Source organism: Elephas maximus, chromosome 4 (genome assembly GCF_024166365.1).
Source record: "Elephas maximus indicus isolate mEleMax1 chromosome 4, mEleMax1 primary haplotype, whole genome shotgun sequence".
Lineage (NCBI taxonomy): Eukaryota > Metazoa > Chordata > Mammalia > Proboscidea > Elephantidae > Elephas > Elephas maximus.
The window spans coordinates 128324505-128336991 of NC_064822.1; positions in this window are offsets into that span (position 1 = coordinate 128324505).

Here is a 12487-nt window from a genome sequence, read left to right on the forward strand (position 1 = left end):
GGTTTTCCATGGCTGATTTTCTGGAAGTAGATTGCCAGGACTTTCTTCTGAGGTGCCTCTGGGTAGAGTCCATCTACAAACTTTTTTTTTTAACAGCAATTACATTAACTATTGCATCACCTGGGGACTTCAGTCTTTTGGATACACTAGTGAAAATACAGAGATTACGTATGTTATTATGTACATTATTTTATTGTAATAATACTTGATGGGCACATAAGGCAGCACAGCTGGGTTCCTGGGATTCTGAAGGATACTGTTATCCATGTTGGTGGGTGGCATGGGACCACTCACAAATCCCCCTTTAGGGCCAGGCTATTCCTGTAGCTGTTAAGTATTCATAATAAAGAGCAGCGTGTCAGTAACTCTTTAAATACCTTTTTTTTTTAGAGCCAGTTAAGGAGAGTTGGATAGAATTCATAACGGGTTCTGCTCTTCAGAATAGTTATTTCCAAGGGGAGAAGGGAGTGTGTTGGGAATTAAACAGATATTCCAAATGGTTATCTCTCAAAGGGATCAGGAAATTCAAGCAAGAGACTAAGATTTCCTTAAGATCAAAGAATTTTTATCCAAAATTAATAAAGTGAGAGGACGAGAAGGGATAGACCCTATTTGGATGAGATAAACTTAAGCAGAAGATTGTTGCAGTTATGACAAGGCCCTGAAGCCTCTGGGTGGCTTCAAACTGCCAACCTTTCAGTCAACAGCCGAGCGCTTAACCCTTGCAGCACCAGGACTCCTTACATTTGATGGTTAAACCAAACTGTATTACACTGTCTTATGTGGCTCCAAATGCAAGTAGAGGAAATATTTAAAACCATTGTGGGAAGGGGGAGGGACACCTTATTACTCTGGGTGGGGTGAATGTCCAGGCTCCCTAAGTGGTCTCCAGTGATACTGGGGGTAGAAGGATGGGTAGGGGGGATTTCCCACTCAGTGTGGCTGAAAACCCTGGCTCCCTATTTGACCTTTCTGACACCACCCCATGGGATATTTGAGATGCCTTGTTACAGCTTATTACAAGGTTAGAAGTCTATGCTTCCCACTTGACCTTTGGGGGCATGGGGGGCTGGGGCCGCAGGTCGTCACCCCCCGCCCCCCCCCCCCCCGGCTGTAGTGTTTAGCTGTAGCAGAGATGTTATTATCTTAAAAGTTTTCTGCCTTGCTTAGGCTGTCACTTTCCTGGTCCTTTGGCTAAAAAGAGCAGGCTTTTTTTTTTTTTTTTTTTGGTCTGCACTCATTAACATTTCTGGGTTGTTTGCTTCTTCAGCTCCAGGTCTGGGATATACGAGGCATGAAGAAAACCCAGCAAACTCTCCACTGTGTTTCCTGGGTCCTGGCATCCCTAGCTCCTCTGCCTTCTTCTCTCCATTTTTCAAGATATTCTTAAGTTTGATTTGTGTATAATGGCCAGGGTTTTTAGCAGTCCTCAGCAGGAGGAACAGTGAGGGAAGGTACGTCTACTCCTTCTTCCTGGAAGCAGAAGTCTGATTCAGTCCATTCCTTTTCACTGATAAGTAGGCTCTGTTGTATGCACGTATCACAGTTTATTAAGTCACCAATTGACGGACATCTGGGTGGTTTTCAGGTTTAGATATTATGACTAAAACTGCTATGAACATCTGAGTTGGACAAATGCTTTCATTTTTCTTGTGTAAATAAATACCTGGGAGTGAGATCAGTAGATCATATAATAAAGGTGTGTTTAACTTTAAACGGAACTGCCAAACTGTCTTTCTAAAGTGGCAGTATCATTTTACATCCCCAGCAGCAATGTACAAGGAAGGGTTCTAGTTCCTTTACATCCTCCTCAATACCTGGAATTGTTGGTCTTTTTAATTCAAGCGATTCTAGTGTATTGATATCTCATGGTGGTTTTGATTTGCATTTCCCTAATGACTAACGAAAGGAGCCCTGGTGGAGCAGTGGTGAAAGCAATTATCTGCTAACTGAAAGGTGAGGAGCCCAAAACCACCAGCAGCTCTGTGGGAGAAAGATGTGGCGGTCTGCTTCCATAGAGATTTACAGCCTTGGAAACCCAATGGGATCGTTATCACAGCAGTGAATTTCATTTTTCGTTTCTGGAATGAATAACAAAGGAGCCCTGGTGGTGCAACAGTTAAAGCTCTCAGCTGCTAAGCAAAAGGTTGGCAGTTTGAACTCTCCAGCCATTCCATGGGAGAAAAGACCTGGCCATCTGCTCCCACAAAGTTTACAACCTAGGAAACCCTATGGGGTCACTATGACTCAGAATCGGCTCGACAGCACCTGACAACAACAAACAACTAATGATGTGAAGCATCTTTGTATACATTTATTTGCCATTCACATATATTCTTTTGTAAAATTTTAAAAATATTTCGTCCCTTTCTTACTTGGATTTTTGTGGTCTTATTATTGAGAGGTAAAAGTTCTTTATACATTCTGGATATAAGCCCTTTATTAGATACATATTGTGAAATTATTCTTCCCAGTCTGTGTTTGCCTTTTTATTTTTTTTAACAGTGTTTCTTGAAGAGCAAAAGTGCTTTAATTTTGATGACGTGCACTTTGTTTTCTTTTATGGTTCATGCTTTTTATGTCCTAAGAAATCTTTGTGTAAACCAAAATTACACAGATAGTCTCCTATGCTCTCTTTTAGTCATTATATATAGGTTTATCCTTTACATTTAGACCTATGATTCATTACAGTTAAATTCTTCTATGTAGCGTAAAGTAAGGGCCAGGATTTGCTGTTCTTGTTTGCATATCAGATGGCAATTGTACCAGGACTATTTGTTGAAGAAAAATTACCTTTCTCCATCAAACTACCTTGGCTTTTTTTGAAAATCAGCTGGCCATGTGTGTTCATTTCTGGGCTCTTTATTATGTACTATATGTCTATTTTTACAACAAAATCACACTATCTTGATAACTGTAGCTGTATAGTAAGTCTTGAAATTAGACAGTGTAAGTCTTCTAACTTTATTTTAATTTCCTATTTTTTTATTGATAGTATATAAAATATATATATTTTATATATATATTTATATATATAAAATATATACTATCAACAAGCAATAAAAGATGGAGTTTTGTACATTGCCCTTGTGTCTGCCACCTTGCTGAGCTCATTCTCATGTATTACATCTAACCGAAGTGTTTTAGATTTGTTAAAATTTTCTGTATAACCATGGAATTTGTGAATAAAGACAGTTTTATTTCTTCCTTTTCACTATATATGCTTTTTTAATTAAATTTTTTTTTACCCTATTACACTGGCGGAAACCCTGGTGGTGTGGTGGTTAAGAGCTACAGCTGCTAACCAAAAAGTCGGCAGTTCAAATCCACCAGCTGCTCCTTGGAAACCCTAAGGGGCAGTTCTACTGTGTCCTATAGGATCAGTATGTGTCGCAATCAACTCTGTGGCAGTGGATTTGGTTTGGTTTGGTGTTACACTAGCTAGGAATCAAATAAAATGTTGAACAGAAGTGGTAAGAGTAGACATCCTTACTTATTCCTGACTTTAGAGGGAAAGTATCAAGCTTTTCACCATTAAGTATGATATTAGCTGAAGGTTTTTCAAAACTGTCTCTTATCAGGTTGAGGCTGAGGAAACACTTTTCTATCCCTTGTTTTCTGAGATTTTTAAAAATCTTCCGTGGGCATTGCAACTATGAATTTTTTTAACCTAGAATTTTTATTTATGTTTGTTCATTTCCATTCTGATCATGTCCATGTAGTTGGAAATATTGTACGTATTTATATTCTCTTAGTAATATTTTTACGTAGCAGATAAAAAAAAGTTAATAATACATTGGCTTGATAGGCAGCATGAATAATACTAAACGTCTCCTACTTAGTGCTAAAGGTGGTTTGTGTTGAGCCATGATGTAAGGAAAGAACAGTTCAAAGACAAATGATTCCTCTCTCCCTTTAGGACCTGGAAGCCTAGCTGAAGTGGCTCACTAGATTTTCTGTCTGTTACAGCAAAGTTAGTAGTCCACTCTAGATAGGCTTACACCTGCAGGTAAGGGGAAAAGTTAGGCTGAACATTCAATTATTTGTTCAACAGATGTGTACTAATGGCCTACTTTGTGCCAGACACAATTGCAGGCACTGAAGACTTGACTGTAAAGAAAAACAAGGTCTCTGTCATCATGGAGCTTATATTCCAAGGAAGGCAATGGGTCAGAAATGACTAGAAGCATGTTAGCTAATAAGTAAAAAAACTTTGATGAACAATATGAAAGAGACAAACAGAATGATGTGAGATGGAAGAACTGGGGGAAAATGTGGTGTAGATAAAAATAATAGTAGCTATGAATAATAGGTATAAGTCAGGAACAAGTAGGTAAAATAATAGCTACTATGTTTTTTTTTTTTTTTATGTTTTTTATAGTCAGGCATACCAATGATCATGAAGATGGTGCAGGACCGGGCAATGATTCCTTCTGCCATACATAAGGTTGCCATGAGTTGGAGCCAACTCGACAGCAGCAAAAAACAACATATACCGAACACTGAAGTAGACAGTGTTCTAGGCACTTTACATATTCAATCTCTGCTTCTTCAACTGCTATGAAGTTAAGAGCTACGTGAAACTCTGCAACTTCCTCAAGCTCCCCCAACTCATTAGTGGCAGGGCTCAGGGTGTTAGGTTGGCTGCTTTGGGCAACAAGTAATAAAGAACACAACTGAAAATGCCTTAAATAGTAAGGCAATAATTGGCTTACAAAACTGGATGTCCAGAGGTAGAACAACCTTTAGGGCAGGCTTAATCCAGTAATTCTGATTTCATTTGCATTGGTTATACCTTCATGTTGACTTCCTTCATGGTAGAAAATGATTGGAGAAATTCTAGGCTTTACATGACGTCTGTGAAATTCAGAGGGCAAAAAAGACCTCTTGAGCCAACCCAACCACCCATCTGTCACGTTGTTGAAGTGTGGTGGCTTGTATGTTGCTATGATGCTGGAACAACCATGGCAGTCAGTGAAAACTCTGTGGATCATAGCAGAATATTGTCTGATATAGTGCTAGAAGATAAGCCCTCTAGGTTGGAAGGCACTCAAAATACACAGTGGCCACAACAATGAACTTAAGCATACTGGTGATTGCAAAGATGGTCCAGGACTGGGCAACATTTTGTGCTGTTGCACATGGGGTCGCCACGAGCCGGAGCCAAATCCACAGCAACTAACAACAACAATGACAACTCTTAACAGCAAAGAGAGTTATTTCCAGCAAACCTCCTATCTTAGTCAAGGTCCTCCAAGATGCAGATATCGAGATGGGATTATACGCGCCAGGATTTTATTAGAGAAAAGGCATGTGTCAAATGAAATAGGCAGGGAACTAAGGAAGGTTGGGAGAGCAGTTGGACCCTGCTGGAAGTCTCACACGGAGTGAAGGGAAGAGGGAGAAAGGTAGAAGGTTTGGGTGGAAGTGTCTTAGACCACTGTGCAGTATAAGCAAATCCTTTGGAGAATCCTTTAGCCAAAGTCAGCCGACAAAGGAACACAGTGTCTCTCTGTCTCCCAGGTCTGTCTTAGCATCCACAAACTTGAGGATGATTTCCAAGCGCAGTACCTGGGGCCCTTGTTCAGTTATGCTCCCTGTAGTAGGAGGCCTGTGAGGTGTATACTCAAGGCTGTCACAGCTCTGCTCACGTATCATTGATCCAATATGAAATCAATGAATGAAATACTCTGATTGGCTTAGGCCTGGATTCCAGAACCAATCATTCTACCAAGAGTAATGAGATTTCCCATAAGCCCGTGAAATCCATTATCTAGTCAGCTTCTCCTGTAGCAGATGGGCTGTGGGGAGGTGAGGCTAATAACTAAATGAAAATCTGGGCATGTTTAGGAAGAGAAAGGAGAACAACGCCAACAATACTGCATTTCTAAGCCCGATCTATCTGATGTCAAAGCCTGTTCTCTGCGCCACAACATCTCTTAAGATCTACATTGACAACAGAAGTTACAGGTCATGGTGGTTGGGGATCAAATTCTCTGCCTTTGAAAATCATCCTGTTATCTATGACATATGTTTCACCAAGCCAAGTTGTAAATCATTTCATAAATTGTTGATAAACTTCCATCTTGAAGTAGAAATGCAATAATCACATTGTTGTGTGCAGTCAAGTCAACTCCAACCCACAGTGACCCTATATGACAGAGTAGAGCTGCCCCATAGGGTTTCCTAGGCTGTAATCTTTATGGGAGCAGATTGCCAGGTCTTCTTCCTGCAGAGCTGCTGGGTGGGTTCAAACTGCTGACCTTTTGGTTAACAGTCCAGCACATAACCGTTGTGCCACCAGGGGTTCTTACAATAATCACACTAGCTAATAATTATTGAGCCCTATTTTTTTTTATGTGCCTGAGTGCTTTTTTTTTCTCTCTCTCTTATTTGTATTATTTGATTGAGAGAGAGAAACTGTTGACTGTTAAGCAAAAAGGTTGGCAGTTCAAATCCACCAGCCGTCCCTTGGAAGTCCTATGGGGCAGTTCTACTCTGTTCTGTACAGTCACTATGAGTCAGAATCGACTCCATGGTAATGAGTTTTTTTTTTTTTAACGTATTACCTATCTACCTTTTTGTTTATTTTTATTCTTGTAAAAATAAGTGTAACAACTTTTGCCAATTCAACATTTTTTGGGTGTACAATTCAGTGACATCATTTATATTAATCGTGTTGTGTAACCATCACCCACATTCGTGGTCAAAAATTCCTATCACGAAAACTCACTGCTTCCTAAACAATGGCTCTCCCTTTCCTCCTCCCTCTCGTCTCTGGTAAATACTAATAAACTTTGTTCTCTATACATTTGCCTTTTCTTGTTATTTCATTTAAGTGATATCGTATAATATTTGTCCTTCTGTTATTAATTTATTTCCCTCAGCATCATATTTTCAAGGTTTATCCACGTTGTGGCATGTATCCGGACTTCATTTCTCTTTGCGGCTGAGTAGTATTCCATCGTGTGTGTATACGACATTTTGCTTATTCATTGATCCATTGATGGACATGTAGATTGTTTCCACCTTTTTGTCTATTGTGAACAGTGCTGCAGTGACCACTGGTGTGCATGTGTCTGCTTGTGTCACTGCTTTTAAGTCCCTTGGGTGGAGTTGCTAGGAGTGAAATTGCTACTGACCCAGTCCTTTATGTCCGTTCTCACACTTGCTGCAGAAACACTCTATTAGGTGAGCATGCTTACTAACTTCAGATTGTGGAGAAGGACACTAAAGGCTTGGGGGGGAAGAAACCTCCCTGAGAACACAACAGCTTAATAAGTAAGTAAGTGGCTGGTTGTCTGATTAAAAAGTTGTAACATCTCCTCCTCCTTCAATTTTCACTGTGACCATCTCTTTTCCAGCTTTACTCAACAAAGTTTTTTTTTATAAATAGGTTTTCTTTTCTTTTTTCTCTTAGGCGCTATCTTAGTGGCACTCTAGCAACTTTGGCTTGCGATGGCTGTTGAAGGCTCTTGCGGCTGGCATGATTCCAACTGGATAAGCAGGTTGCCCTTAAAGTCCAGTAATTGTGAGTAGCCAAATACAGTGCTGTGCTTTGGAATTGCAGCATTTGGCTGACCTTGGAAAGAGAGCTGTTTTATGTATCCACTTTGGTTGCTTAGCTATGTGCTGATATACACCAAGGATCACGTGGAGCAGGCATTTTAGGGAACCAATAGGAAGAAAGACAAAGACCAAAATAACAAGGGCCATGGAGAGTATTTATTTCAACGGTCATCTCTGTGACAACTCATTTGATTACAGTAGTCTTTACTGTGGGTTTGCCCTGCTGTAAGAAATACAAGTTAACAATACAGATAAATGAAGGCGTGGTTATCCACTTTGAAAAGGCATAATGAATTTATAGGTGGGTCCACTATAAAAGTACCTTAAATATCAACGAAAAGCATTTAAAATGCAATTTGTTGTACACAAAATCATTTAATAAGATTGTTTTCAAGAAAGAACCATTGGGCTAAGAGCTGTTAACATACATATGTTTTAAAGAAATATAATTCAGATGGCTTCAGCGACATCAATCAGACTTCAGAAAATTTTTATGCATCTATACATTCAAGAAATATTCATTAAGGCCCTACTATGTGCCCTGGGTAGTACAAATAATTGAACACTGGGCTACTAAGTGAAAGGTTAGAGGTTCAAACCCACCCAGAAGTGCCTTGGAAGAAAGGCCTGGTAATCTCCTTTTGGACACAGCCATGAAAACCCTGAAGAGCAGGTCTACTCAGTACTCAAGGGTCACCATGAGTTGGCATTGATTCAATGGCAACTGGTTTGGTTTTTTGTTTTTATGTGTAAGGCATTATACCCATTGCCATCGAGTTGATTTGACTCATAGCAACCCTATAGGACAGAGTAGAGCTGCCCCATAGGGTTTCCAAGGCTGTAAATCTTTTTGGAAGCAGACTGCCATATCTTTCTCTCAGGCAGTGGCTGGTGGATTAGAATTGCCAATCTTTTAGTTAGCAGCTGAGTGCTTAACCACTGTGCCACCAGGGCTGCTTGTAAGGCAATATACCGTTCTTTAATGCACTGACTTGGTGGGTCTGGGATGAGTCCTGAGATCCTGCATTTCTAACATGCTCCCAGGTGATGCTGATGCTGCTGGCTCTCAGACCAACCTTTAGAGAATCAGGCAGGGACTAGGACAGATGAAACATTGAGACTCATGGCCCAGATGGCACCCCAGGACCAGTTTGGGGAGGATGCTTATTCCAGCCATAGGATGGTGCCTCTCTGGTAAAGTCAGTGCCACCAGCGCTAGCCACTTATGCCCTCAGCGGCCACTGCTGCTGCTGTACACTCTATGTTGAATCATTGCAGCTGGAATAAATTCCTCTTTGGATTCATTGCTCTAATCTCTGAGACCTGAGTGCAGCACCTGGTTGGCCAAGCTGTGTAGCATACCTGCACTCTATTCCTAGGAGAGCAAGAAAAGATAGTATCTTCTCTTTTCAGCTTCTGAAGTGAAAGGCAGGCCTGCTTCCCACCATGACTCACAGTATAGGAAATTCCTCAAACTTAGGAAGAAGGTTCAAATGCTAGACAGCCAAAAAAGCAATAAATGGCCACTATATGAACTATGAGTCAGAATCAACTCGTCAGCAACATGTTTTTGGGTTATACGAACTAAGTGGAGCCCTGGTGGCACAGTGGTTGAGAGTTCAGCTGCTAACCATAAGGCTGGCATTCAAATCCACCAGCCACTCCTTGGAAATCCTATGGGGCAGTTCTACTCTGTCCTATAGAGTCACTATGAGTAGAAATCTACTCAACAGCAACATTTTTTTTTAATATATGAACTATGTGGGCAGTGGTGTATCTACAGAAAATAGCACCTATGGAAATTAGTTTTAAATTGCTGAATGAGCTCTCACAGTTAGCAATGGAAACTGTGCTTCCCCCGCCACCCAAAGTGACACCCAGTCATGTGCCCTACCTGCCGTACCTTAGATACGCCTCTGTTAAATGTAAAAAATCCTCATTTAGTTCTACAACTCACCTTTACCTGATCCATTGCACAGAGATAAGATTCCCAAGAGCCTGGTCAGCCATATGTTCTTGGCTTTGCGCTCACCACTCTTACCCCCACCTTCAAATAGAAGAAATGGTCCTCACAGGTTACAGGTTGTGCTCATGTGGCAGCTTTCTTATTTGGAGTTCAAAACTCTCCACATTCCAATTTTCATTCACTTTATTTTATTTTCCATTTAACTGCAACTTTGTCTTATGTCAGGAAGTTTTTTCTGGATTTAGTTTGTGAGGTTCAAAGAATTCCCAAGGAATTTAGTTCATCTTCAAAATGAGATTTACAGGACAATTTCTGCAATATTAAAAAAAGACAAAGGCAATCTTATGCTATGGTTAAAAAGAATGAGAAATGTCAAAGTGCACGCCTGCTTGTTCCCCTGTTAGGATCACTGTCCCCGTCCAAACTATAAGCTGGTTTTCATTAAAATGTGACATTTATCTTTGTAAAGTGAATATATCTTGCTGTGATAAGGATAGGAACATGTCACGATTTACTGCAAATAAGTAAATACAGGGAAAGATAAATGATAATTTTTAACAAAAACCGTAATTTTAAGATAATGCCTTTCTTACATATACAGTACTCTAATAAAAGCAATAAATTGGCATGAGAATTCAAATAAAACACATTCCAGCATCCTGTGAGGAGAATATATTGGACAAAGATGCTTATTGTCAAAACACTGCAATATATGCTTTTATTACCATGTTGGTTCTCCTATTACTATTCAGTGCAGAACAGGAATCATATTGTTGTTAGATGTTGTTTGTCAGTTTCAACTCACAGCAACCCCACGTGACAGAGTAGAACCGCCCCACAGAGTTTTCTTGGCTATAATCTTTACAGAAGCAGATCTCCAGGCCTTTCTCTCGTGCAGCCACTAGGTGAGTTTGAATCACCAACTTTTCAATTAGCAGGCAAGCACTTAGCCATTGTGCCACCAGGGCTCCTTACAGGAATCCTAAACATAAGCTTTTTGCCTAGGAAGTGAAGATCAGTAGGTTTAGACTTTGTTGGATTAGGCAGTGTTTAGCGTACCCAGGCCAATCAGAACTTGATTGAATTTTCCCAGTTTTTAATCAGATGTAGACACAGCTGCCAGACCAGTCAGAACAGACCACAGACTAGGCAGAGAAGCATCTCTCTTTCTTTCTCTCTCTTCTTCCCCAGACAAACATGAGATATTTAGCTAACCTAATTTAAAAACTTGTTTTCTTTATGTTGAGGTGCAATCCATACTGAAGGCTGTGGTCTTTGATCTTCATCAGTAAGCGCTTCAAGTCCTTTTCACTTTCAGCAAGCAAGGGTGTGTCATCTGCATAACGCGGGTTGCTAATGAGTCTTCCTCCAATCCTGATGCCCCGTTCTTCTTCATATAGTCCAGCTTCTCGTGTTATTGGCTCAGCATACAGATTAAATAGGTATGGTGAAAGAATTACAACCCTGACGCACACCTTTCCTGACTTTAAACCAATCAGTATCCCCTTGTTCTGTCCGAACAACTGCCTCCTGATCTGTGTAAAGGTTCTTATGAGCACAATTAAGTGTTCTGGAATTCCCATTCTTTGCAATGTTATCCGTAATTTGTTATGATCCACACAGTCGAATGCCTTTGCATAATCAATAAAATATATGTAAACATCCTTCTGGTATTCTCTGCTTTCAGCCAGGATCCATCTGACATCAGCAATGATATCCCTGGTTCCACATCCTCTTCTGAAACCAGCCTGAATTTCTGGCAGTTCCCTGTCGATATACTGCTGCAGCCATTTTTGAATGATCTTCGCAAAATTTTGCTTGCATGTGATATTAATGATACTGTTCTATAATTGCCACATTTGGTCAGATCACCTTTCTTGGGAATCGGCATAAATATGGATCTCTTCCAGTTAGTTGGCCAGGAAGCTGTCTTCCATATTTCTTGGCATAGACAAGTGAGTACGTCCAGCGCTGCATCTGTTTGTTGAAACATCTCTATTCCATCAATTCTTGGAGCCTTGTTTTTCTCTAATGCCTTCAGAGCAGCTTGTACTTCTTCCTCCAGTACCATTGGTTTCTGATCATATGCCACCTCTTGAAATGGTTGAACATCGACTAATTCTTTTTGGTATAATGACTCTGTGTATTCCTTCCATCTTCTTTTGATGCTTCCTGACGATCAAAGACCACAGCCTTCAGTATGGATTGCACCTCAACATAAAACAAAAATCCTCACAAATGGACCAATGAGCAACATCATGATAAAAGGAGAAAAGATCAAAGTTGTCAAGGATTTCATTTTACTTGGATCCACAATCAACAGCCGTGGAAGCAGCAGTCAAGAAATCAACAGACGCATTGCATTGGGTAAATCTGCTGCAAAGGACCTCTTTAAAGTGTTGAAGAGCAAAGATGTCACCTTGAAGACTAAGGTGCACCTGACCAAGCCATGGTATTTTCAATCGCATCATATGCATGTGAAAGCTGGACAATGAATAAGGAAGACCGAAGAAAAATTGACGCCTTTGAATTGTGGTGTTGGCGAAGAATATTGAATATACCATGGACTGCCAAAAGAACGAACAAATCTGTCACGGAAGAAGTGCAACCAGGAATGCTCCAGAGAAGCAAGGATGGTGAGACTGCGTCTTACATACTTTGGATATGCTGTCAGGAGGATCAGTCCCTGGAGAAGGACATCATGCTTGGCAAAGTATAGGGTCAGTGGAAAAGAGGAAAACCCCTCAACAAGGTGGATTGACACAGTGACTGCAATAATGAGCTCAAGCATAACAACGATTGTAAGGACGGCTCAGGACCGGGCAATGTTTTGTTCTGTTGCGTATAGGGTCGCTATGAGTTGGAACCAACTAGATGGCACCTAACAACAACAACAACAACAATTTAAAAATTAGCTAACTAACCGAAAAACCAAACCCATTGCCATTGAGT